We start from the raw sequence: 26,259 nt of genomic DNA on the forward strand, positions 1-26,259 counted from the left end.
TTCATTGCAGCACTCTTTACAATAGCCAGAAACTGGAAGAAACCTGAGTGCCCAAGAACAGATGACTGGTTAAAGAAACTTTGGTACATCTACACAATGGAGTACTATGTAGCTGTTAGAAAAGATGAAGTCATGAAATTTACATACAAGTGGTACAATATGGAAAGTATCATGCTAAGCGAAATGAGTCAGAAAGAGAGGGATAGACATAGAAAGATTGCATTCATCTGGGGGATATAAAGTAACAAAGTAAGAGATTAATACCCAAGAATAGCTGAGATCAGCACCAGGAGGATTACCCCATAACTTAGAGGCCAGCCGGGTATCCTAGAGGAAAGGGCAGTTCAGATAGAGAAGGGAGCACCAAATAAAGGATGTTTGGAGGATCCTCCCAGGAGGGGAGATGCATGTCGAAAGTAGACTATGGACTGAACATGTTTGCCACTCAATGCCTCTTTTGCAGACCACAACACCCAAAAGGAGAGAGAGAACACAGGGGATTGCCCTGCCACAGAGACAGGGGGGATGGGGGGATGGGGGTGGGAGGGATATTATCCATGGTGGTGGAAAATGGGCACTGGTGGAGGGATGGGTATCTGATCATTGTATAATTGAAACCAAAGCACAAAAAATTGTAAATCTACAACTTTAAAAAAAAATAAAATACAATAAAGGGAAAAAAAAAAGAATTTCTGCTTCCTAAGGTCCAGTTGCAAAGCACCCCACACATGTAATCCCTTCCTGACCTGATGACCCCCAGCTGTTGTGGTGAGTATGGTGGTAAATTATGTGTCATTTTTAAAGAGAAATAGTTGATTTCTTGGGTGTAAGGTGTTGTTGGTGAAGCCTTGCTCAGGGTCACTCCTGATGCGGTGGAAATAATTAACTTAGAAAGGGCCAGAGCAATAGTACAACCAGCAGGGAGCTTGCCTTTAAGCGGCCAGCCCAGGTTAGATCTACGTCTGCTATTTCACATACTCCCTGAGCCCCACTAGGACTGAGCCCTGATCCCAGAGCTGCAGTAACCCCTGAGCACTGCCAATTGTGGTCCAAAATTAAAACACATGCACACATTCAGACATACTCACACATAGGATGTGTGGAACAATGAAAGAGAGTACTAGTATTTAAGAGAAAATGTGGATTTCTGCAGCATAGAAAAAGACAGAAAAGGGGACTTAAGGACCTGCTTTAAATGTTTCACTCTAGAATTTGTCTTTACACATGAGTGTTGGATATTAACCGTAAGTGTTTTAGGCTTGATGAGTAAATTGCCAACTTTTCTTCCCCTCAGAGAAGGTCACAGTACTCTTTTGAGCACTCCCAATCCCCCAAGTTTATCTTTATCTCATAAAGTCAAACATTCTCGTGACTCTGGACTTTGTATCTGTAGTCATTTATTTGCATTTCTTTATCCCCTCTAACCTATAGAGTCTAGAATCTAGGATCTATTACTATAGAGCAACGTTCTTTGCTTCAGAAAGGAAAAAGTTAATATGAAGTGCTGAATATTTAAGGGTTAATTGACTTTAAAATATATTTACTCCTGGGCATCCATCATAATTACTTGACTCAGGCTTCAGTTGCCGTATTTTCTAACCCCAGAAAACTGGATCCCACCGAGAATCTCTGGTTTGACCAGTGGTAATTATCAAAGATAATTTGGCTTCAATATGGGACAGTCTAGAAACCAAAAAGCAAGCATGTTCTTGTTTCCAAGCCATCATGACCTAAAAGACCAGATCCCATGGAGTAACAGGGCCAAGGACTCCGTATGGAATTTATGGAAAAAGCACAGTCATCTTTTAACAATAGTTCCTGAACCTAGATAAGTAAGTTTTGAAATGTTTCTTACTGTGTGTATCCAGATAACTGCACATATTAATAAGAAGTTAACTTAATTATTTAATATGTACAAACAGGGAAAGAGCGAAGCAATATAGATCTTATATCCCCTGAGTGAATTTCTCAGACAGAACGTCTTCTTGATTTAATCCCCCCTCCCCCATAGAATTGCCTCTGTTGAAAAGCTTGACCTCTGTAAATGGTAAATCACAATATATGCAGTCCTGTACCTTTATATAAGCATGTTCAGATGTTCTATAAGCATGCTATTCGGTTCTAAATTAAAGGTCTACTGTGCACTGGCCATCAATTGTTGTGGTCCCTGTGCTTTGTTTCTCTGGAGAGATGGACCACCAAACGCCTCATACCATGCGACCTACCGACTCAGTATTCTTAACATCAGGCAACCTGGGAAGTTGCCTCAGAATTCAAACTTGAGTATTTGTTGTTGTTTCGTTTCATTAGAGTTACCTTTTGAAGTTGCAGTATTTTTGGTAAACACCCTGCTTAGTCTGTGCCTTATTCCTGCCTCTGCCTTCAGGGATCACTTATGACAGGGGTCAGGGGCCCATATATGTGCTATTGTATTGAACCTGGTTCAGTCAAGTGCAAGGTGAATGTTTTACCCGCTGTATTACCACACCAATCCACAAGATATAATACTCATGGTTTAAAAGTAGACTCACTCGAGAAATTCCAGTTGTCAGACACACGTAAAATCATGGTTCATAGTAAACACCCTGGATATCTGGGTAATTTTGTGATACAAGGCACTGTTCACATGGTTTTCAGAGCTATTCCTGCAAAGTAGGAGCAAGTGTTGGATGAGGCTCATGTGCTGATTTGGGATTACAGTAAATAATGACCTGGATGGCCTAGGTTCCACAGGTCAGACATGGGACTGCCTGGGGCTCACCTGACCCCAGAAGTGACCTTGTTCCCTGGACTAGAGCTCGCAGGCCTGTGTCCCTGACCATTCTGCAAGAGGGCAGCTGGAGGTTTGTCCACGCTGAGTCCCTGTGGCTGGCCCCACAGCAGAGCCACTAATGGACCAATTGTCACTGTCACCTGCAGGGTTCGTCTCTGCATGGGACCTTCTGGCCTCAGAGTTAGTCCCTGGCCTTAGGGACCTTCCTGTAGGGTCTATAGTGGATTCCCAGGGCTCAGGCAGGGCTTCAGTTTCCTCCCCTGTAGGCTGAGACTAGCCCTTCTGTCCCAACAGGTAGCCTGATCACAACCCACTTCTGTCCCCTGGAGAGGCAGGAGCATCTGGAAGTGTATCCCTGCGGATGGGTCTGTGAGCCAGTGTACAAGCATCTGGCAATTCACTACATTTCTTGTTCCAATGCACGGACTTCTGGTCAGGTGGGGGGGTGGGGCTGGCTGTGCTCCTCTGGTGCTCACGGCTCAGGTCTTTCCTTGGAGCCTCCTGCTGATCCGCAGGAAAAACAAAGGCAGGAGATGGTGATGTGCCCTCTGCCACACCATTCTCAGGAATGAGAGCGACAAGATGACCCAGTGCAGTGACAGGAGCACGCAGGGTGGCCTCAAGCTCCTGGATCCAGGCATCTGTGCCGAGTGCATGCTGCCCTTCATCCCCCTGGACTCTCCATCATGGAATGATCTGCGCTTTAATTTCCTGGCTTTGCCATTAATCTTCCTTATCTGTCAGGTACGTAGAAAAGTCCATGGGAATCTCAGACTTTGATCGTCCTGTATGTGCCTCAGCAGGGTGGCTGTGCAGCCTGCAACTCCAGGTCCCCTTTTCTGGAGCAGCCAGACCCCCAATGCCCTCTCTAACACCATGTGTATCTTTGCCCTTGGATAATTATATAATTTTGAGTAAGAAGTTTATCATTGTTTAGGTTTTGCGCCCAGCCATAGTCACACGTGACTCCTTGTGGGTCTCAGGTATAAGTAATGGCCATGCGCTCAGGAATTGTACACGATGTGTTCAGGGATCTGAGACCTGAGCCTCAAGCTAAGCACACGGTCTCTGTGCTGTTCTCTCGTATTCCTCTTAGTCATATTTTTGCCTTTGTTTTTAAAAAATGAATGAGTCCGTAACAAAATTAGTTTGGGTCAGGACGTGTACAGCATGGAGCGCACTTGCATTTTAGGACACTGACCGAGTTTTGATCCCTGAATTCCATATGGTCTCGTTATCTGGTCTGGTCAAAATACAAAACCCAAAAGCTAGTTTGTTAACCAAGCTACTCACAGTGATCACCTAAAAGGTCTACCCTTTTCTTTGGGCCTGTTTTTACTGTGAGAACTATCAAGATGTCCGCTATCTGCTGGGCCTCATTCTACTATCCACTGGGTAACTCTTACATTCTGTTTTGTTCGAGTTCAGAACTCAAACTCCAACTTTGGGATTCAGTATTACCACATTTTGATCCACTACAAAGGATCATCGATTACAAGTGAGCTGGAAAGATTTGCATGTTCAGAATAAATATTATTATGCCGGTGAGATTTTCAGTGGACCAAGCATGTGACTTGAATGGAGGCACCTGGCATCCTTTGCTGTCAGCAGATCTCCAGACTCTGGACACCGCAGGGAGGAAATCCACAGCCTTATGCCAAGAGTAATAGGCTCTTAGCCTCATTGGGTGCTAAAATCAGTAGTTTCAAGGTTTAAAGACATTCTGTTTTTTTTTTAAATACCAAAATGATACTGAGTTTTTCTCTTACAGAAAGTAAGCACAGGTGGACATTGTTGAAAAGAACTAGTAATAGTGTAGTGGGAAGTGCACTGCTTTGTCCAGGGATGGAAACCAGGTTCTATACCCAGCACCTAATATGGTCCCCACAGCCCCACTAGGAGTAATCTGTGAGCACTGTTTCGTGTGACACTGCCCCAACAAATAAACACAAACAAAAAGCCCCCAAAACCTCATTGATCCTGACATTAACTCAATTAGTTTCGATGTCTTCAGTGGCCCCTGTGTTCTCAGATTTGTGCGGATTCAGCCTTGCCTTCGTACATGCATCCCGAGCTCCATACTGAGCTACAACCGAACCCAGACTCTGGTGTATATTTATTTGCTTGAAACTGGTGCTTCCATTTTCTGTATAGGAATTATTTTCACTTACTGTGTTCTTCATTGAGTTGAGAAAGAAATAGACACACGTTAATGGCCAACACTTCTGTCAATTTTGCATGTCCTTCTTGCAAAAACATTTTGTCATTCCAGGAAAAGCCATACATGTGTCGGTAATTGCATTTGCCTGGTGGAAATGTTAGACACCAAACCTGCAGCGCTTGACATTTTTTGACAGGGAGACTCAAGAAATCAAGAAATCATTGGAATCCTCCTCTGCTGTTCTCCAGGGAAGCAGCCAGCCTCGATGGTATGTCTCTGATCCTGTGCACTATGACAGTCTCTAAATACTGGAATCAGGGATGATTTAAGCCCACCCTTTACAGTAAATTTCTGCATCCATTGTTACACAGATGAGTGACATCATTTTGTTTGTGTTTCTTTTTCTGCCTAACTTTATGCAACACAGTATCTTTTCGTTCCAACCCTGTTGCTGCATAAAATCAGTAATTCTAAAACCTAAAAAAACTTCTTTGTATTTATCTTTTTCCTTTTTGGGTCACACCCAGAGATGCTCAGTGTTTACTCTGGGCCCTCCACTCAGTAATTACTCCTAGCGATGCTTGAGGGACCATATGGGATATCCAGGATTGAACCCAGATCGGCCGCGTGCAAGACAAAAGCCCTACCCCTGTACTATGGCTCTGAGCCTCCAAAATCTCTTCTTAATACAGAGGAAATACTGTGATTTTACATTGAATAGACAGCAAAGACAAGTGGCGAGTATTGAAAAGAACAGGATGGTGCAACACTATTGATTTTGCATTAGGAAGGGCACTTTTTTGCACCAGAAAGGGAACCTGGACTCCATCCCAGCACCCCACATGTCCCCCAGAGCCCCAGCAGCAGGAATTCTTGAGCAATGTTTGGTGTGACCCTCTCCCCACCTAAGTAAACAGAACAAGAAAGAAAAAACTCATTGATCCTGGAGAGGAATCTGCTAGAGGTGAGATGTTTTCACAGTGTCCCTCTCAGTGTGTAGGGATGCATCTTTGCCTTCGCACATGTATCCTGGGCTCCACACTGAGCTGGAACCAAACCCAGTCTCAGGTCCCTTTTATTTTCAGTCTAAACTGGTACTTCATTTTTCTGCAGAGGGAGTTATTTCCACTTACTATGTCGGTTCATTGAGTTGAAAAAAAATTATATAGCTATGTGACCCCACATCGGTCACGTTTGCTTGTCCGTTTTATTGAAACATTAGTTGTTGATTGGAAAATCTGGTCACATGCCAGAATTTCTATTGAGGGGGTTAAATGTTAGAAACCAACCTGCAGATGTAGAACCTTCTGGACAAGGAGACTCTCAGGTACAGCACACTAATTGGAAGCCTTCTCTGCTGTTCTTCAGGGAAGCAGCCAGCCTAGGTGGGTTGTCTGATCATGTGCACTGTGACAGAATGTCGAGTGACCAGTTGTCTCTTCAGCCCCATGAGCATGCCAAGCTCTCCCCTGGGAAAAGCTACTCAGAGACTGTTCTGCTCAGTCCATGGACACAAACCGCCCCAGGAGAGAAGCCCCTGGACGGTGGGAGAGGTCACAGTTTATAGAGAGTCCTTCACACCGACATTCTCATAAGCAAAAACACCGTGGCCCAAACCCGTTCAAGTGTAAGGAATGTGGGGGAGCCTTCCCATGTCCTCGACACCTTTGTGTTTCCTTAGTAAACCACACAGGTGGACAGAATCCCCAGGAATGTCAGCAGCAAGGACAAACTTTGAGTCCAGCATCACCCCGGTGTGACCATGTGAACATCCACACAGGACAGAAACCATATACGTGTCAACAATGTGGGAAGGTCTTACATCAATCCTCCTACCTTATTATACATAGCAGAGTTAATACCGGAGAGAAACCATATGCATGTAAGATGTAAGGACAGTGGGAAGCCCTTTGCTTCTTACTCAAGCTTTTTTTTTTTTTTTTTGCTTTTTTTTGGGGGTCACACTCGGCGATGCACAGGGGTTACTCCTGGCTCTGCACTGAGGAATTACTCCTGGCGGTGCTCAGGGGACCATATGGGATGCTGGGAATCGAACCCGGGTCGACCGTGTGCAAGGCAAACGCCCTATCGCTGTGCTATCGCTCCAATCCCTCAAGCCTTTTTTAAGCACAAGAAAATACAAACTGGAGAAAAGCCTGTTATATTTGAGGTCAGTGGGAAAGCTCTTCCATACCAGATGACTCCTCATTACACATAGGGAAATTCAGAGTGGAGAGAAACCTCATAAATGTTGGTGTTTGGTAACGCCTTCACTCAATGCTCAGCCCTGACTATGCATATGAAAACTCATTCTGGAGAGAAGCCTAATATATGTCAGGAGTGTGGGAAATCCTTTACTTGATCCTCAAAGCTTATAGTACATAGGAGAATCCACACTGGGGAGAAACCACATACCTGTACAGAATGCGGGTAGACCTTTATTTACATCTCCAGCCACTTTACTACATCCTCATATACTGCTTGTATCAAAAGGCTTACACAACAAAACTTTATGTATGTAAAGAATTTGGGAAAACCTTGTTTCCCTCTGATCTTTGGAAACATGGTAAAATTCATATTGAATGGTCACGATCACGGTCACAGTCATGGTCCTCCCATTGTTCATCGATTTGCTCGAGCGGGCCCAGTAACGTCTCCATTGGATACTTTATTGTTACTGTGTTTGGCATATCGAATGCATCACGGGTAGCTTGCCAGGCTCTGGCGTGCGGGCGAGATACTCTCGGTAGCTTGCCGGGCTCTCCGAGAGAGGCAGAGGAATCGAACTTGGGTCGGCCATGTTGGCTGCGTGCAAGGCAAACGCCCTACCACTGTGCTATCGCTCCAGCTCCATATAGAATAACTAATAAAAATTCACAATATCAGAACAGGATCGCTCAGTGGAACCTATTTTGTTTGCCCAAGGGAGTGGGGAGTGCAGAAAGTGTACTTCGTGGCTGCTACAAAAGTGCCACAAGCACAATGTTTTGAACATCTCAAATCTACGGAATCCCCAGAACTCTGGCAGGGAGTAAGACAAGTTTTGGGGTCCTCCCAAATGCACAGAAAATTGGGTGTGTGCCTTGCACGTGGTCGACACGGGGTTGATACCCAGCATCCCCTATGGTCCCCTGAGCACTGCCACAAGTAATCCCTGAGTACCGAGCGAGGAGTAACCCCTGTGCAACATCCCGTGTGACGACAAAAAGCAAAAAACTTTATAGGGGGAAGATGTGTGAGGATGCCCATGATGGAAAAAGGGTCAGGAAAAGGAGACAGAACTCTGAGAAATCTTTTGGCTTGCCTTGGCCAACCTGGGTTCCATCTTCCACACCATAGAAAGCCTTGCACTCCCCACACATTTAGTCCTGCTGTGACCACCCCCAAATAAATCCAGGGCACTGGTGTGGCAGTGTTGGGGGCTACAGAGTGGGACAAGGATCAGGGGTCTCTCTGAAGAGAGCTTGGAGAGTCCTGGGAAGTTTCAGTAGGTTCTGGAACTGGGTGAGGCCGGGGTGAACATTCCTGAGATTAAGGACCCTGGGCAGGGACGAACATGCTCCATAGCGCCATCTTGTGGCGACGGAGAGGAAGTGTCTCGTCCCGGGTTTACACGAAGATTTCCAGAGTTGGGCTTTGCTTCAGTGATTAAGGATCAAGCCTCAGGCAATAGCGCAGGAGGAAAGTGGGTAGTAAAGCGCTTCATTTGCAGCAGTTAAGCCGCGTCTGAACCCAGGCACCCCCTATAGTTCCCTGAACACCTACAGGAGTAACTAAGGAAAGAATAGCCAGGAGTCACCCCAGAACATTGCTGTGTGTGGCCCCCAACCAGAAGCTAGCAAACGAAAACCATAACCTCAGTTTCTTTGTCAGCGGATTCCTTCACCTCAGGCCCGGAGTAACAACGAGCTGAATCTTGCTTCGACCTCACCAGCTACACATAGAACAGAGAAATGACTTTTATTGAAATGTAGGGTGATGAGGTATGTGGGTGACCAAGAGAAGAAACCTTTCAGATGGGGTTCTTCGAGATAGAAGATGGGGGGGGAGGCAATGCTTTGTGCCCAACACAGGTCAATTCCCGGCATTATGTAGGGTCCCCGAGTGCCCGCAGAAGGTCTGCTGTGGCCACCGACCACCCTCCCCAATAAAGAACCCAGTGTCACTTGCCCAGAGAGTCAGTATGGTGGGTGGGGAAGGGACAAAGATCATGTTTCTTTATGTTGCTTCAAACCCCACTAGGAACAGCAAATTCTGAACACCTAATTAAGAAGCCAGAGACTCTTGCGGAGTCAGTGTGTTTGTGTGTGGGGGGGAGGCTCTGGAGGGCGGCAAGCATCTGTTTGGGGGGGTTCCACACAGTAATGCTCAGGGGTTGGTCCTGCCCATTGTTAAATATCCCTGTCGGTTGCTGGGGTCTATATGGGGTCCAGAGTTCCAAACTGATGCAAGACCTTACCCACTGTTACCCCACTATGGTCCCAGGCTACGTGCTTGGTTCTTAATGACCCCCAGCATTGAAGCCAATCCGAGAGCTGGAAATCTTAAGGGTGGGGAACTCGGGCAACGGGAGTTCCGCTTAAACGCCACGAGATGGCGCTGTGGGGGGCGTTTCCGTCCCTCCCTAGGCCCAATTCTGTAAGAAATTTCCACCCTTGCATTTGCTTCAGGTGTGGGGTAATTAAGGATTAAGCATGCAGCCTGGGGCGTGCAGCAGTTGCAAAACCCTTAGGGCACTTGTATTGCATTCTGCAGACTTGGGTACCTTCTCTGGTATCCCATATGGTCCCCCAATTATGCAAGTCGTGATTCCTGAGTCCATAGCCAGTAGTCATCCCTGAGCATCGTCAGCTGTGACCCCCAAAAAATAAAAAAGGAGGGGCTGGAGCAATACCACAGCGGGTAGGGCGTTTGCTTTGCACATGGCCGACCTGAGTTAGATTGCCAGCATCCCATATGGTCCCCCAAACACCGCCAGGAGTGATCCCTGAGTGCAAAGCCAGGAGTAACCCCTGAGTATAGCCGGGTGTGACCTAAAAAGCAAAATAATAATAATAATAATGATGAAAAAATGTCACTGTCACTGTCCTTCCGTTGTTCATCGATTTGCTCGAGTGGGCCCAGTAATGTCTCCATTGGAGACTTTGTTGTTACTGTGTTTGGCATATCGAATACATCACGGGTAGCTTGCCAGGCTCTGTCGTGCGGGCGATATAGTCTCAGTAGCTTGCCGGGCTCTCCAAGAGGGGTGGAGGAATCGAACTCAGGTGGGCCATGTTGGCTGCGTGCAAGGCAAACGCCCTACCCCTGTGTTATCGCTCCAGCCCAATAATGAAAAAATACAAAAAATAAAAAGAGGAAAGAAATCAGAGCATCTGCAATCTAATGCCGTCAGATTCCTTTGGATTAAACCTTAGTGGGGTACCAAGATGAATCTTGCTTCCACATCCCTCATTCTCACAGAATGGGAGGAGGACACCGTCAGAAATTTGGGGTGTCAGGTTGTGGGTGCACAATTACAGGAAACTTTCATTAAGTAGTTCAGCCAGAGAATAAACAGAGAGGGGTTAGAACTTGCCTTGCTCAGAGAGAGAACATAACATTTTAATTTAAATTTTTAAAAAGTGAAAATTTGCCTTCCTTGTGACAGATGAGGTTCAATCCTAGGCATTTCTACTGGTCCCCAGAACCTCGTGGGCCCACACCAAACCCTCATAAAAATTAAAAATCCTCAGCAGTGGGGCTGGAGCGATGGCACAGCGGTTAGGACGTTTGCCTTGCACCTGGTTGACCCGGGTTCAATTCCCGGCAGCCCATATGTTCCCCTGTGCATCACCAGAAGTAACTACTGAATGCAGTGCCAGGAGTAACCCCTGTACATAGCTGGATGTGACCCAAAAAGAAAACAAATCCTCAGCAGATTTGTTGTATTTAGAATTTCCAGGGAAGGAGATTGGCTGCCGAGGCTCATTATTACAATTTTAAATAAAAGTTCTTCCTAACTGACCCCAAGTTCCTCTGACAGTAGGTACCATCACCCCAAACTTTGGAGATGTTGGAGTTGAATCTGGCCTCTGCCATTCTCCTTATGGAGATCAGAGCACTTGGGATTTGTATGTGAACCCCAAAGATCTCTTAGGGAGGGAGGAAGATACACGGTCAAAAATGTGGGGAGCTGACGTGTGGGATGCAGGGGCTGGAGACCTTTAAGAACGGGTCGGATTGAAGACATGGTACTGTGGGAAAGCACAGTTGTCTTCTGTTCTCCCCCTGGGTTCCATCTCAGGCACCATATAGGGTCATGTTGGGCTGCCCTGTAAAAGTTTGCGGCTGTGCACAGCACACACCCTAAAATAAGCCAGAGACACTAGCTTGGCCAGTCAGCTCTGGGGGCTGTGGATACAGCTCCTCTGTACAGAAATAATTTTTCCCTGCAGAAATTCTGAGGGTCCTGGGGAGCTATAGCGGGTGATAGAGGCTGATCAGGATCAGGAATGAATCTTTCTTACAGATACATTCCAGGGGGAGGGACGGAGCCGCCACACAGCGCCCTGTCGTGGTGCATTGGCGGAAGAGTCTTGGCCCGACTTTCCTGCCTAAAGATTTCCAGCCCTTTGGTTCGCTTTCATGTTACCCTGTGTGTCACTAGGATCCAGCAGGCCACCTCAGGCCGTGCAGCGGTAGACGAGCATCCAGGGCGCTTGCTTCATATGGGGCGACCCGGGCATCGGGATTGAACCCAGCAGCATGGCAACTGCTTTGCCCGCAGTAGAATCTCTCCCTCTAATCCCCCTTTTGCTAACGGTTCCTGTCCAGGTTATCCACACAACTTCACGGTCTTCCGTGGAGGAAGGTGGTGGAAGCAAGACTCAGCTCGGCATCCCCAACTTTGGCGTGAAGGAATCCTCCATGAAAGGCTTTTGTTTGTTTGTGTTTCTGGACCACACCCAGCGATATTCGGGATCATCCCTGCCTCTGCATTCAGGAATCACTCCTGATGGTGCTGGGAGGGGGGGGGGGGGACATATGGGGTGCAGGGATGGAACCTGGATTACCTCATACAGGACAAGCGCCTTCCTGACTCAATATTTGATCCATGGCCCTAGGCTGCCTGCTTGATCCTTAATGACCCTATACTTAACATTGAAGCAAACAAAGGGATGGAAATCTTACTCCTGGGAAAGTCGGGCTATGGCATTTCTGCTGAAATGCCACGAGATGGCGCTGTGGGGAGTTTCCGACCCTTCCCAGGCCCGGTTCTCTAAGAATTTTTTATTCTTAGAAAATTTGGGTTGCCCATGACAACCCAAATTTGGGGTTGAGTTGTTTGGGTAGCCTATTACACGTAACATTCAAAGGGCTTGATCAACACAGACATTGCAATGGGGGTTCAAAAGTTTTCTTGCTCAGAGCGAAGAGAAAAACCAATGTAAGAAAATAACGCTGCCTTGCTTGCTCCAGGCCAGGTTCAATCCTCCGCTCCCCTCGAGGTTCATACACAAAGCTAGGTCAACCCACTGACTGACTCCCCGAGGAGATTCAGCTATGTACCCCACAAAGATCTGAAGGCTGGAATCGAACCCAGGTTACTCAAGTGAAAGACAATAGACATAGGCTCTCCTACCGCTGCAACTCTGGAAACCACTTGCTTGATCCTTAATAGCCCCATACTTACACTTAACATAGGCACCCTTCACTATGAGAGGAATGGGAGAAAAACTCACTAGTAAGAAGGTTCTGGGAAACGTAGGGCCAGAGATCAAATCCTAGGCAAAAAATCCTTTCCCCACCCAGTCTAAACTGAAGATCAGCTGGAGGTCAATTCAAATACTAATGGAGGCAGCCAGCAGGCTTAGTTCTAGGCAGGTAAAGGTAAAGGTAAAGGCCCTCCCGTTGATCGTCGATTTGCTCGAGCGGGCCCAGTAACGTCTCCATTGGAGACTTTGTTGTTACTGTGTCTGGCATATCGAATACTCTCGGTAGCTTGCCGGGCTCTCCGAGAGGGGCGGAGGAATCGAACTCGGGTCGGCCATGTTGGCTGCGTGTAAGGCAGACGCCCTACCCGCTGTGCTATCACTCCCACCCAGTTCTAGGCAATTCAAGGCAAAAAGAAAAAAAAGTGTAAAAGGCAGGTAAGAAGTTTGAGGAAGAAAGCTGGAAGCAATGGAACATGTAGCAAGCTAAGAACTAGCAGAACTTTTTCTCTTCTCCCCTCAAAGTAGGAAGGTTTCTCAGAAACCCACAGCACTCTAAATACGGCTCCACACGCAAGCTGTGGTCGTGTGGACGCTTGGGCAGGCACCAGGGACACCTGGGGTATTGGGCAGATCACTAATGGAGATGTCCTCGCTTGTGATTTTCTGACCCAGGATAGGCAGCATGCAGTTGTGGTCATGGAACTCGTTAGAACCATGGCAATTCAGGCAGAAGGGGACAAAGCCCCTTGGGAGACGTTACCAGGAGAAAAGTTTGCCAAGAAATCATTCTATTTTAGGATTTTTCCTTCCTTCTCATAGGTTATTGCTGGCACTTAGGAGACCCGGGAAATTCTACATCGATTCCCAAATATTCTACTTTGATTTGCTTATTGAAACACTGGAAGAACGTCCAGCTAGATAGTTTAAATAAGGATTGTCTTGTTGACCTATGTAACATCACGTGGCATGAGTATAAACTAGAATGTGGGGAAAGATAGCCAGTAAATGGCAGTTTGCATTGCCAGACCATTTTGCAGTCAGATCTTTTTGCAGGTCACAAAAGAAATAGGATTATCAAAACAGAGGAGGCAGGAAAATGCAAGATTATATGATTAACTGTTTGATATCAGAAAGAAGTGTGTCACTAAGGCAGCCTATCCCCATGTCTGATAAGAAGATACTAGCTCCCTGCCTCAGAACTAGCCTTGACCAAAATATGGTAACATCTGACCACCTTAGGTTTCAACAAGTTTGTAAAAGCTTATTTTGCTGGCTTATATCAACAAAGGGCTGGAGCGATAGCACAGTGGGTAGGACATTTGCCTTGCATGCAGCCGACCTGGGTTCAATTCCACCATCCCTCTCAGAGAGCCCAGAGTATCCCACCCACAGGGTAGAGCCTTGCAGGCTACGCATGGCGTAACGATATGCCAAAAACAGTAACAACAAGTATCACAATGGAGACATTACTGCTGCCTGCACGAGAAAATTGATGAACAACAGGAGGACAGTGCTACAGTGCTACAGTGCTAACACTGAAGCAAATCCAAGCATGGAAAATTCTTTGAGAAAGGGCCTGGGGAGGCACGGAAACGCCCATAGCGCCATCTCGAGGAGTTTCAGCAAAAATGCTGCAGCCCGACTTTCCCACACTTAAGATTTCCAGTCATTTCTTTGCTTCAATGTTAGGTATAGGGTCATTAAGGATCAAGCAAGCCACTTGGGTTGCTGCAGCGGGAGCAGAGCGGTTAGTGCTCTTGGCTTGCAGTCACAGGCCCTGATTCTTTCTTTGGCTGTCCATACAGGCTCACCATCATGCCAGAGTGATTCCTGAGTTCAGAGCCAGGAGAATCTCTGAGTGTTGCTTGGTTTGTGGCCCCCAAACCATGAACGAACCAAATGAAACCAAAACAGCCTCAGTCCCTTATTGCAGGATTCCCTCATCCCAACATGGGGCTTTCTGAGCTGTATCTTGCTGTATCCACACTGCCTCTTCCTTGTAGAAGGGGTTTCGGCACTCTCAGAACATTGGGTGATGGGGTGTTGGTTGCCCATAATAGGAAATATTTCTAAAGCTATTTAGACATACTAAAGTGGCTTCAGAAGGCTTCTAGCTCAGAGTGAAAAGACCCTAAAATAAAAGAAAATTAACTTTGCCTTGCTCTTTCCACGTCAGGTCCAATCCTCTGATTCCCTCGTGGTACAACCTGGTGTACCACGTGGTTGTACCTCGTGGTACAACGCTGGAGCAACCCACTCGACCCCGGAGGAGATTCAGTTATGTACCTCCCAAGATATGAAGGCTGGAATCGAACCCAAGTTCCCCAAGTGAAAGAAAGCGGCTTGCTTGGTCCTTAATTACCCCATTCTTAAAACTGAAGCCAATCCAAGGGTGGAAAATTCTTATAGAACGGGCCTGGGGAGGGAAGGAAACGCCCACAGCGCCATCTCCTGGCGTTTCGCGGAACTGCCGCGGCCCGACTTTCCCACACTTAAGATTTCCAGACATTTTCTTAGCTTAGATGTTAGGTATAGGGTGATTAAGGATCAATCAAGTCGATTGTTCGCTGTAGCGGAGGCAGAGTGGTTAGTGCTCTTGGCTTGCAGTCACAGGGCCCTGGTTCTTTATTTGCTCTCCATACAGCCCCACCATCATGCCAGAGTGATTCCTGAGTTCAGAGCTAGGAGAATCCCTGAACATTGCTGGGTTTGTGGCCCCCAAACCATGAACAAACCAAATAAAACAAAAACAGCCTCAGTCTTTTGATGGTGGATTCCCCCACCCCAACGTGGTGGATTCTGAGCTGTATCTTGTTGTATCCCTGACCCCTCTTCTTTGTAGAAGAGGGTTGGTCCACCCTCTGAATGTGGGGTGATGGCACGTGGGATTGAGTAAAACTGGAAACCTTTCCGAAGAGCTGGGCCACAGACAGAGCAAATTGGGCTCAGAACTTTTCTTGTCAAAGTGAACAGAACAACAACAAAATAATCTCACCCTGCCTGTAGCTGACCAGGTACTTAATGGTCCCCAGAACCCTGTGCGCCCACACCAAAGCAGACCCCCCTAAAAGAATCCTTGGAGCCAGCGCTATAGTACAGCGGGTAGGGTGTTTGCCTTGCATGGAGCCAACCGGGTCCAATCCACAGCATCCCTTATGGTCCCCCAAGTACCGCAGGAGTAATTTCTGAGTGCAGAGCCTGGAGTAAACCCCTGAGCATCGCTGAGTGTGACCCCAAAAGCAAAGAAAAAAATAGTTGGCAGAAATGTTTTATTTATAATTTCCAGGAAGGAGATTTCCCAGTCTTAGGTTCATTATTCCTGTGTTAATTAAAATTCTACTTAGCCCACCCCCAGTTCCTCTCATGGCTGTTACCTTCACCTCAGGCATCTGAAAATGCTGGAGTTGAATCTGGCCTCTGTCACCCTTCTCCACGGAGAACAGAAGACATGGGACTTTTAATTTGTATAGGAACCCCAAAACTCAGGACAGAAGATGGCACCCTCAGTAATGTAGGGTGCTTTGATGTGGGGAGTGGGTTCTGGAGACCTTTAAACTAAGTTGGTTGGAGACATCGTACTGTGGGAAGGCGCAGCCTCTCCTGTGTCACCCTATTCGCTCTTGGGCAGCTGGCTGTGGAGCACTGCCCACTGGTTGTCTATCCACGCAGAGGGTCAGTGGGGTGAGACCCAGGCAGCATAGACAACTAGACACAGTTCACCACTTTATTCTCTGACCTGAGGCCCAGCAGGGCATGGGCAGGGCCGAAAGATGCTGGACTCTCTCATTCCTTCCAGCACTCGGCGGGTACAAGTGAGTCAAATCCACCAGAGGCAGCCTTTTCTTGGCACACGGATCCCTCGAGAATGAAGGCAGCACCATTGGGGTTCGGGTCACCCCCTCACCCCCACTCCCCCTGACCCTGTCCACACCTCCTAATCTGGCCCGATGATTCGAGGAGGGGGTCGGAGGCAGGGGTGGGGCAGCGATGGAGGTGGGCCTGGGGGGGAGCTCAGAGCTCCGCCAATTCCTTCTGAATTCAAACTTTGGTTTCTACACTCGGGACCCCACACCTGCCCTGCTCCCCCAAATGTCAGGGGAAGCCAATGAGCAGTCTCTCTCGGATAGGATGGAATCCATTGGTCAACAAGGAGTTCCGGAATCACCAGAGTTTTGGGGAACAGGGCGGGAGGCAGGTTTTGGGGGACTGTATTAGCTCCAAGCTGGAAGTCCTTCGAATGGAGTGCAGGGGTGCTAAACTCCAGCTAAACTTTCACTGTGTCCCCCAAGAGCAGAGGGGAGAAGTTTGGGGTTCCCCCCGGATCCTGAAGAAGGAAGGAGATTCCTCTTGTCTGACCGTGAGCAGTTGCAGGAGACGATAAATAGGGCAGCTTGAGGCCTCAGTACCATTAGTGCCCCCGTGGGTGCGTGCTGTCTGTCCCCCCTCCACAACCCCCGAGACTCTCAGCTGCTAAAGTAGATGGACCCCAACTGGGAGCCAAACTTCTGACAAGGCTGTCCGAAGCCGGCAGCCGCCAATTCACCTGGGGGACAAAGGGGGTCGGTGGAACACAGCATCTGGGTGCTTGCCACCGGCATAATTTTTGGGGGGCTCAACTTCCTAAGCAGTGCTCAGGGGGTTGGGGGCCCCTCCTGGTGGGAGCTGGTTGCTCGGGCCTTGAGATGCTGAGGGCCACCAAGGCTATACCTGTGTGTGGGGAACATGTGGTGACATTGGATCAAAACTTGGTCTTTGCATGTGCAAGGCATGCACCCCATCTTCTAAGCTACCTCCCCTGTCCCTGCCCTGACCCTTGTGGCCTTGTCGTCCCAGGCTGGAAACTTGAGGCATCAGGGTCTCCCAGAGTGTTTGTGGGATTCAGGGAAGGCTTAATCAAGCACCCACTGTTCAGTCGAGCAATGATGGACAGATGGAGCTGGTGGACAAATGCCCCTGGTTCTTGGCTCCCCCTCAGCCTCTGTGGGGCAATTTTCAAGTACTGCCTGCCTCACAGTGTCTCCCAGATGTCCCCAGTGAAGCCGAGTACTCCCAACGATGACAATGTAACCAAGCTCCCTTGGGGCCACTTCTCCCAGCTTGTCACCACCCACCATTCCCCTCTTGCCCTCGGGGTGACTAGATAATACTGGAGACTCCTGCTTCACACACAGCCAACCCGAGTTCCATCCCTGGTATCTCAGAGAGTTCCCAGAGCCCTGCCAGGAGTGATCCCTGAGCATTGCTATGTGTGACCCGAAGACAAACAATTATTATTATTAATTTTGTTTGCAAGCCATAGCTGGCAGTACTCAGGAGTGACTCCGGGTGGATCTGCGGGACCCTACCTGCTACCGGGGATCAAACCTGGACCAGCTGCATGCAAGGCAAGCACCTCCCCACTGAACTATCTCTCTGGCCCTCCGGCCTCACATACCCTTGTTCTTTTAAAATAAGAACAGGGTTTATTTGAACGCTCTGAGGAAGGAGAAAGAGAGAGAGAAAGAGAGAGAGAGAGAGAGAAACAGACAGAGACACAGAGACAGAGACAGAGAGAGAGAAACAGACAGAGACACAGAGACAGAGACACAGAGAGAGAAACAGACAGAGACACAGAGACAGAGACAGAGAGATAACCTGTTTTTCCCAAGTAGACCAGGCCCGGGACCCAAACTCGGCTATTCGGGTAGAACGGCTTGTCTCAGAATCCAGGGGCCAGTGTGATGGCACAGAGGGGAGGGCGCTGACCTACACACCATTAACCTGGGTTTGATCCCCAGCATCTTATAGGGTCCCCCAAGCACTGCCAGGAGTGAGCCTTGACGCAGTGCCAAGGTACTTGTAACTATATCTCACAGTGATTCAATTAAAACACACACATACACACACGCACTTCTTGAATGTGTGAGTTTCTCTCCGTCCTGCCCCTTAAATACACCCCTGAGGACTGGAATGTTCCCTTTGATCCCAAGCCTACTTCCAGTTCATTCTCAGTCACTCATTTTTTTTTTTATAATTTTCAGTCACTCATTTTGAAATACTACTCATCCACTCACAACCTCTGTCCCTTTCCCTGCAGACAAGTTCATTGAACCTCAACCAATGTCTTTCCTCCATAGATTCTGACTCGCGGTGGCACTGCCTAACCCAGCCCCAGCTCCCTTTTGGTGGTGCAATGCTAAGGAAACTCATTTTCGGTACCCATCCCCCTAAACCCTCCGACATTCATTTTTTGTCACTTCTCACTCTGGTTTTGGCCTTCCTCACACATTGTTATTATGCTCACAATATAGATATTTGTTATCTGGATTGAAGCCATAGTACAGCAGCGAGACATTTGCTTTGCACGAGGCCAGCTTGGGTACAAGCTCCGCATCCCATATGGAACCCTGGGCACTGCAAGGAGTAAACCCTGAGTGCAGCACCAGGAGAAGCTCCTGAGCATCACCATGTGTGGCAAAGAAAAAAAATTGTCATTAGGAATAGGAATAAACTCATTTTCCCTTTGGGTTGATGTAATTTTTCAGCTAGATAGAAGCAAAGGTTGCACAACATTTCCAAAGTAGGGATAGTCCTGAGAGAAACGAGCACAGGATTATTTAAAGAAGAATTTAATTCAGTCAACTATTAAATGAAGTACAAAATATGCATGTAAGTAATTAACAATGTTTTCAAAATAGTACAGGAAAAGTCCTGGAGCAATAGCACAGCGGGAGGATACTTGCCTTGCACACAGCTGTCCTGGGTCCAATCCCTGGTACCACATATCCCCTGAGCCCCAGAAGGAGTAATCCCTGAGTATGAACATAAGTATAAACATATCAACTATCATAAGCCCACTTTATTCCATTGTATCTTCAATAGTATGATAAAGCAAGAAAGAAGATAAACGTTGAAAATTATAAACAGTTAGATGTCTCGATCTACATTGGTTAATAATGAAACCTCAAAAAAAGCTATGATAACACAAGTCATAAAAGAGTTGCAGTGTTAAAGGATTTTCAACAGGGGGGATGGGAGGTGGGAGGGATACTGGGATAAGTGGTGGTGGAGAAGGGGCACTGGTTGAGCGATGGGTACTTGATCATTGTATAACTGAAACCCAAGCACAAAAATTTGTAAGTCTACAACTGTACCTCATGGTGTTTCACTAATAAAAATTTTAAAAATACTATTAGTAAAAAATAAATAAAGTTCAATGGGTACTAACAAAAAAGGGTTTTTCAACAGTCTTACTCATATAAAATAATTCTAATTGGTCCAAGACATTCTTGGTAAAAACATTTAAAATGGTAGAAAGATATTTTGGGTTTTTTTTTGTTGTTGTTATTGTTGGTTTGGTTTTTTGCTTTTTGGGTTACACCCGGCAATGCACAGGGGTTACTCCTGGCTCTGCACTCATGAATTACTCCTGTGTGCTCAGGGCACCATATGGGATACTGGGAATGGAACCAGGGTCGGCTGCGTGCAATGCAAATGCCCTACCCGCTGTGGTATCGCTCCAGCCCCATTTTTGGATGACAGAAAAAGACATTTGAAGACATAAAATGTCTATGAATCAGAACATCTGGTATTGTGATAAAAAATTCTTACCAACATTAAAGACTCTAAAATTTATAAAACAAATTCCCAAACAACACTAAAATATTTTAATTAAGCTGAACTATATAAGATAGTTCTAGTTTTCTTTTGTTTATTTTTGGACCATACTCAGCAATTCTCAGGGCTTACTCCTGGCACTGCACTCAGGGATCACTCCTGGCCGTCTCAGGGACCCTATGGGTTGTCGGGGATGGAACCTGCATCAGCTTCATGCATGGCAAGAGCCCTCCCCACTGCACTGTGGCTGCCGCCCCCAATAGTTCTAAGACTTTGGTCATTAGATCATAGGCTCTATCAAAAACAAAGGAAAAAGGCTTTTTGGTAGTTCCAGAAGGGGCGCTGTCCCCCCATAATTTGTCAATGCTTTGAGTAATCATTGCCCCTCTACTATGAGCAGTTCGGTTTGGCTATGGGTCTATGTATTTGGAGAGAAACACAGTGGGTTACAACACTTGCCCTACACATGGGAGATCTAGGTTTGGTCTCTTTATTATCTGAGGAATGTGTCACATTACATAAATCAGTTCCACAGAGCCACTTCAATATTCTCAGGGATGAATATTTAAAATTATTATGTAAATGAAATAAAGGGGAGCATAGAGTGATAGTATAGAAGGTAATGTGCTTGTCTGGCACGCAGCCAACCTGGTTGGAAGGCACAGCCAGATGTGCATCCCCTGTAGGTGAGTCTTTCCATGATGTTTTTTATTCCATCTCGCTGTTCATTTATCAAGTATGTACAGTAAGCTGTGGAGGTGGAGACATGTCCATTTAAGATGTTATTTTCTTTCATTTTACATCACTTAGTCTCAGCTTTCCACTTTCCTTTTCCATCCTGGTCACATCTGGTGACGCTCATGGCTCACTCCTGGCTCTGTACTCAGAAATCACTCCTAGCAAGCTGCAGATCATGTGCAAGGCAAGTGCCCTACACAAGTGCCCTAGCCTATCTCTCTAGCCCCACAGCACTTAACATGTCCTGTCCTGAGCACTTTGTGTCTGAGCACTTTGTGTCAGAGATGGTGTGAGAGTATTCAAGTCTCTGAAGGCAGTAGTTTGTGGAGCTTTCCTTATCTTTAAAAATGTGCAGTTCAGAAAGGGGCCTCTGTGGCTTCTTATCAGCAAGAAAGGACAGATCGCTGGATAGCAGGAAGAAACAAAAACAGTGATGTTTCCTAACCCTTGAACCTCACGATTGTATGTTATATAAATGTTAAGGCAGCAGCTTAACCAGTAAAAAAAGACAAAACAGCTCACTTGGACCAAGATGGTGTGGGTGGCCTTGATCTCAAGAGAAGACTGTGGGCAGAGACTGTGCCTAAGGATGTGCTGGACATTCTTGCGATGGTTGTAGAGGAACTTTACCATGTGCACGCTGGTCCAGATCATGAGGGACACACACAGGAAATCTCTTAAAACCATTACTCCCAGAAATCCAGACACCACCAGAGTCTCTGAGTCATGTGCCATACAGTATTTTTGGTTATAAACTAGTCTAATTCCAGTAGTGTTGAATGGGGCTTTCACTGCAATGATGACCTGGCTATAGATGAGCATGTTGAGTATCCAGAAGAAGAGGAAGGCAGAAGAAATGCATGTGTGGATGTTTGATTTGAACCACGCCCACTGAGCATGGTTGTTGGTGATCACGATGGCTTGGAACACACTGAGGAAAGATGTGGTACAGAGGGAAAGACCCCGGCCCACTCTGTTCAAGAACAAAACTGCCTTACAACCAGTGTCATGCAGAAAATTTCTTATTCCAAAGAAAAATATTAATTCTGGAATTCCGGCAAATAAAACTGTCATCATGTTGGCTAAAGTTAAGTGGGTAAATATCCAATCTATTGGCTTTGCTCTTTGCAGAAAGGTGTTCATGTGTATCATGAGCAGCAGCGAATTTCCAGTAAATCCAAATATGAATTGGAAGAAAAATAATATTCCCCAAATCACATCTTGCAGAACTATTGTGTCCATCGCTTCCTGGTTCATTGGATAAAGACCTGCACCAAGTATAAATAACAGATTTGTTGGTGAACCTGAGAGAAATGTCATGACATGCTGGTGTGAATGTGACTTACACATTACATAAATAGACTCTGCAAAAGCACTGTCATTTTTCAGAAAATGAAGAATTAGTCCAAAAAATTTTTAGAGGATTATCAATATGACCTAGCAGGATTTATTGATACCATATTTTTCGGTTTTGATTTTTGTGTCACATGCAGCGATGCTCAGGGTTTACTCCTGGCTCTGCACTTAGGAATGATTCTCTTTTTTTGCCTTTTGGGTCACACTCAGCAATGCACAGAGGTTACTCCTGGCTCTGCACTCAGGAATTATCCCCGGCGGTGCTTAAGGGACCATATGGGATGCTGGGGCTCGAACCCGGATTGGCCGCGTGCAAGGCAAACGCCCTACCTGCTATGCTCTTGCTCCAGCCCCCACTCAGGAATTATTCTTGGTGGTTCTTGAGAGACCTAATGGGATGCCGGGGATCAGCTAGTGTAAAACAAGCGCCCTCCCTGCTCTACTGTCTCTACCCAACTATGTTTTTCATTTTTCTTGGATTATTTCAGTTGACTATTTTCAAAGAGGTAAATTGAGTATCTTGTTGAACATTTTGAACCGATTATATATTTTATAACAGAGAGGTTATATTTTAGTAATATGAGACTTAAATTGATTATTTTTAACTTGACAACTTTAATGCATTTCTGTAATTTGGAATATGTTCCAGAAACTTAAAATCATTTAAGTCATTTTTTTGTCTTTGAGTTTTTCAGTCATGGTGATGTTCAGGGGTGACTTCTGGCTCTGCACTCAGGAATTGCTCCAGGAGGTTCTATATGGGGACTATATGGGGTTCTGGGGATCGAATCCAGGTGTGCCATGAGCAAGGCAAATGCCCTCCCATATATATTATCACTCCGACCCTCATTCAATCGTTTCTATCATATTATTGGATCACCATTTTACATCACATCATTCTGTTCTCTCTCCCGATACTGTCGTAGAGTATCACAGGACTATCTGATTCTTTAGATTTCTCTTCTGAAAATCTCTTCTGAAAATCTGGTCACAGATAATGTGACAAAAAAGTCATGACTATCCAAGTTTTAGGGTCACCCAAACAGGGATCACGCAGACAGGCCATTTTTTCACCCATATCGCTCCAGCATCCTGGTTCCCCTTATGTGAGCCACCATTGAATTTGACAGACATGTTCATGACTGTGAGTAAACACGGCACAATTAAGGGATGCATGAAGACAGAGACCCAGATATTGCTAACTGACAATCAGCAGCATCTTTAAAGGATAGATTGATTCAGTGACAGTTTGCTAATCTATTATGGTCTGGACATGTCTGTCTGCTTCCCTTTGGTCTAAACTTGTTTTTCTTAGGGTGCTATCCCAATCATGGAGTTCCTTTAGGCAGTGAATTTCCCACATCTCACTATTCCTACCCGGGTCTCTTGGAGTTTCCATGAATTCATAGGTAGATTTGTTTCAGTGAAGGTCTCAGTATTTTTCCTGGATATTATCTTCATCTACTTCTCTACCATGAGTCACAGGTTCTCAAGAACTCTTTCTTGGGGTAGAGCATTTGCCTTGCAAGTGGGCAACGTGGGTTCGTTCCCAGAAACCCATATTGTGCCCATGCTCTGCTGGGAGTGATTTCTGAGCTTTGCCTGGTGTGGTGCCTAAGAAAAAGAAATAACCCAGGGGAGGAAATCCAAGGCCATTTCTGTGGGTCCCATTTTCCCTTTGTGTGAGGCCAGCATTTGGGCTGGAGCAGGGTCATGAGCCTGAAATGACCCGCATACCATACAGCATTAGAAAAAAGGATGCTATGAAATTTGCTTATAAAAGTATGGACATGGAGAGTATCATGCAGAGTGAAGAGTCAGAGGGAAAGGGACACACATAGAATGATTGCACTCATTTGTGAGATTAAAAAAAAAAACACCACACAGTGTAGGGCTAACAACCACCGACAGTAGAAACAAGGGCCAGAAGGATTGGTCCATGGTTAGAAGCCTTTCTCAGGGCTGGAGAAGGCAATTGGGATAGAGAAGGAACAATTATGACAATGATGGTTGGAACAGATTGCACTGGATGGGAGATGTGTGCTGAATGTGGGTAAAGGGCCAAACATGATGAACTATCAGTATGTGTGTTGCAAATCATAATGCTCAAAAGGCGAGAGAGACAGAGTGAGACAGAGGCAGAGACAGAGACAGAGGCAAAAGACTCGGGATATTAGCAGTGGGATTCGCACACTGGTTGAGGAATGGGTGTATTGAATGACTGTAATTCCATCAAGAAAGCTTGTAACTTTATCTAACAGTGATTCAATTAAAAACACACATGCACACACACAAACCTGTTGTATGTGTGAGTCTTTCTCCTTCCTGAGCAATAGCACAGCAGGGAGGACACTTGCCTTGTACACAGCTGTCTTGGGTTTGATCTCTGGTACTGCATATCCCCTGAGCCCCAGAGGAGTGATCCCTGAGCACAGATCCAGGAGTAAGTGAGCACAGCAGGGTGGCCTAAAAGCAAAAAGAACATAAGGCAAATAGTGTAAGCCTTCAGGGAATTCACAAACATGCTAAAATATCATCACATTAGGAATCATAGGAACATATTAATTTAAGATTTGGCAAAATAGGTCAGATTACCAAATGACAAATGAGACAGGCAGCTCTATCCTTGAAACATCTCATACATGGGGCTGGAGTGAGAGTACAGCGGGGAGGGCATTTACCTTGCAAGTGGTCAACCCGTTTGATCCAGGAATTTCATATAGTCCCCACAGCACTCCCAAGAATAATTTCTGAGTGCAGAGCAAGAGTAGCCTCTGAACATTGCCGGGTGTGATCCAGAAAGAAAATCCAGCCAACAGACCAAACACCTCATAAAAGGCTAGAGTGATAACACAGAGGGATGGCACTTGCCTGGCACACAGCTGATAGGGTTTGATTCTTGGCATCCCTTACGGTCCCGGACCCCACCCTGAGTAATTCCTGAACTCAAAGCTGGAGATAAACCGTGAGCATCACCCAGTATGGGCCCACAGAGAAACAAAAAAAAATCTTGTATTACAAAAATATTATAAGATTAAGGGAGAAATAATTGATTCAATAAATTATAACAAAATATAGAAGGTGCCAAACTCACTATTTTAGGTCATAAGTATGAACATATCAACTATCATAAGCCCACTTTATTCCATTTTATCTTCAATAGTATGATAAAGCAATAAAGAAGATAAATGTTGAAAATTATAAATTGTTAGATGTCTTAATTCAATGTTAATGAATGATCTACATTGGTTAATAATTGAGGGGCTGGAGCGATAGCACAGTGGGTAAGGCGTTTGCCTTGTATGCGGCCGACATGAGTTCGATCTCCGGCATCCCATATGGTCCCCCAAGCACCTCCAGGAGTAATTCCTGAGTGCAGAGCCAGGAATAATCCCTGAGCATAGCTGGGTGTGACCCAAAAAGCAAAAAAAAAAAAATTACATTGGTTAATAATTTAAACCTCCGAAGAAAACTATCATTCTGATGACAGAAGTCATAAAGCAGTTGCAAAGTTAAAGGATTTTCAACAGCCTTACTCATATAAAATAATTCTAAATGGTCCAAGAAATTCTGGGTCAAAGCATTTTAAATGGTAGAAAGATATTTTTGGATGACAGAAAAAGACATTTGAAGACATAAAATACTTATGAATCAGAACATCTGGTATTGCGGTAGAAAATTCTTACCAAAATTAAAAACTCTAAAATTTATAAAACAGTGGAGTTCATGCACAATTCAATCAGCCTAAACAGTGGCTAAATAAATAGCAGTACTCCTACATAAAAAATGCTAAAAATTATAAAACAAATCCCCAAACAACCCTAAAATCATATAATTAAGCTGAACTAGATAAGATAGTTCTAATTTTCTTTTTTTTTCATTTTTTGGACAAAACTCAGCAGTACTAAGGGCTTACTCCTGTCTCTGCAATCAGGGAT

This window comes from Sorex fumeus, unplaced genomic scaffold (assembly GCF_029834395.1).
Source record: "Sorex fumeus unplaced genomic scaffold, SorFum_2.1 ptg000040l, whole genome shotgun sequence".
In the NCBI taxonomy this organism is placed as follows: domain Eukaryota; kingdom Metazoa; phylum Chordata; class Mammalia; order Eulipotyphla; family Soricidae; genus Sorex; species Sorex fumeus.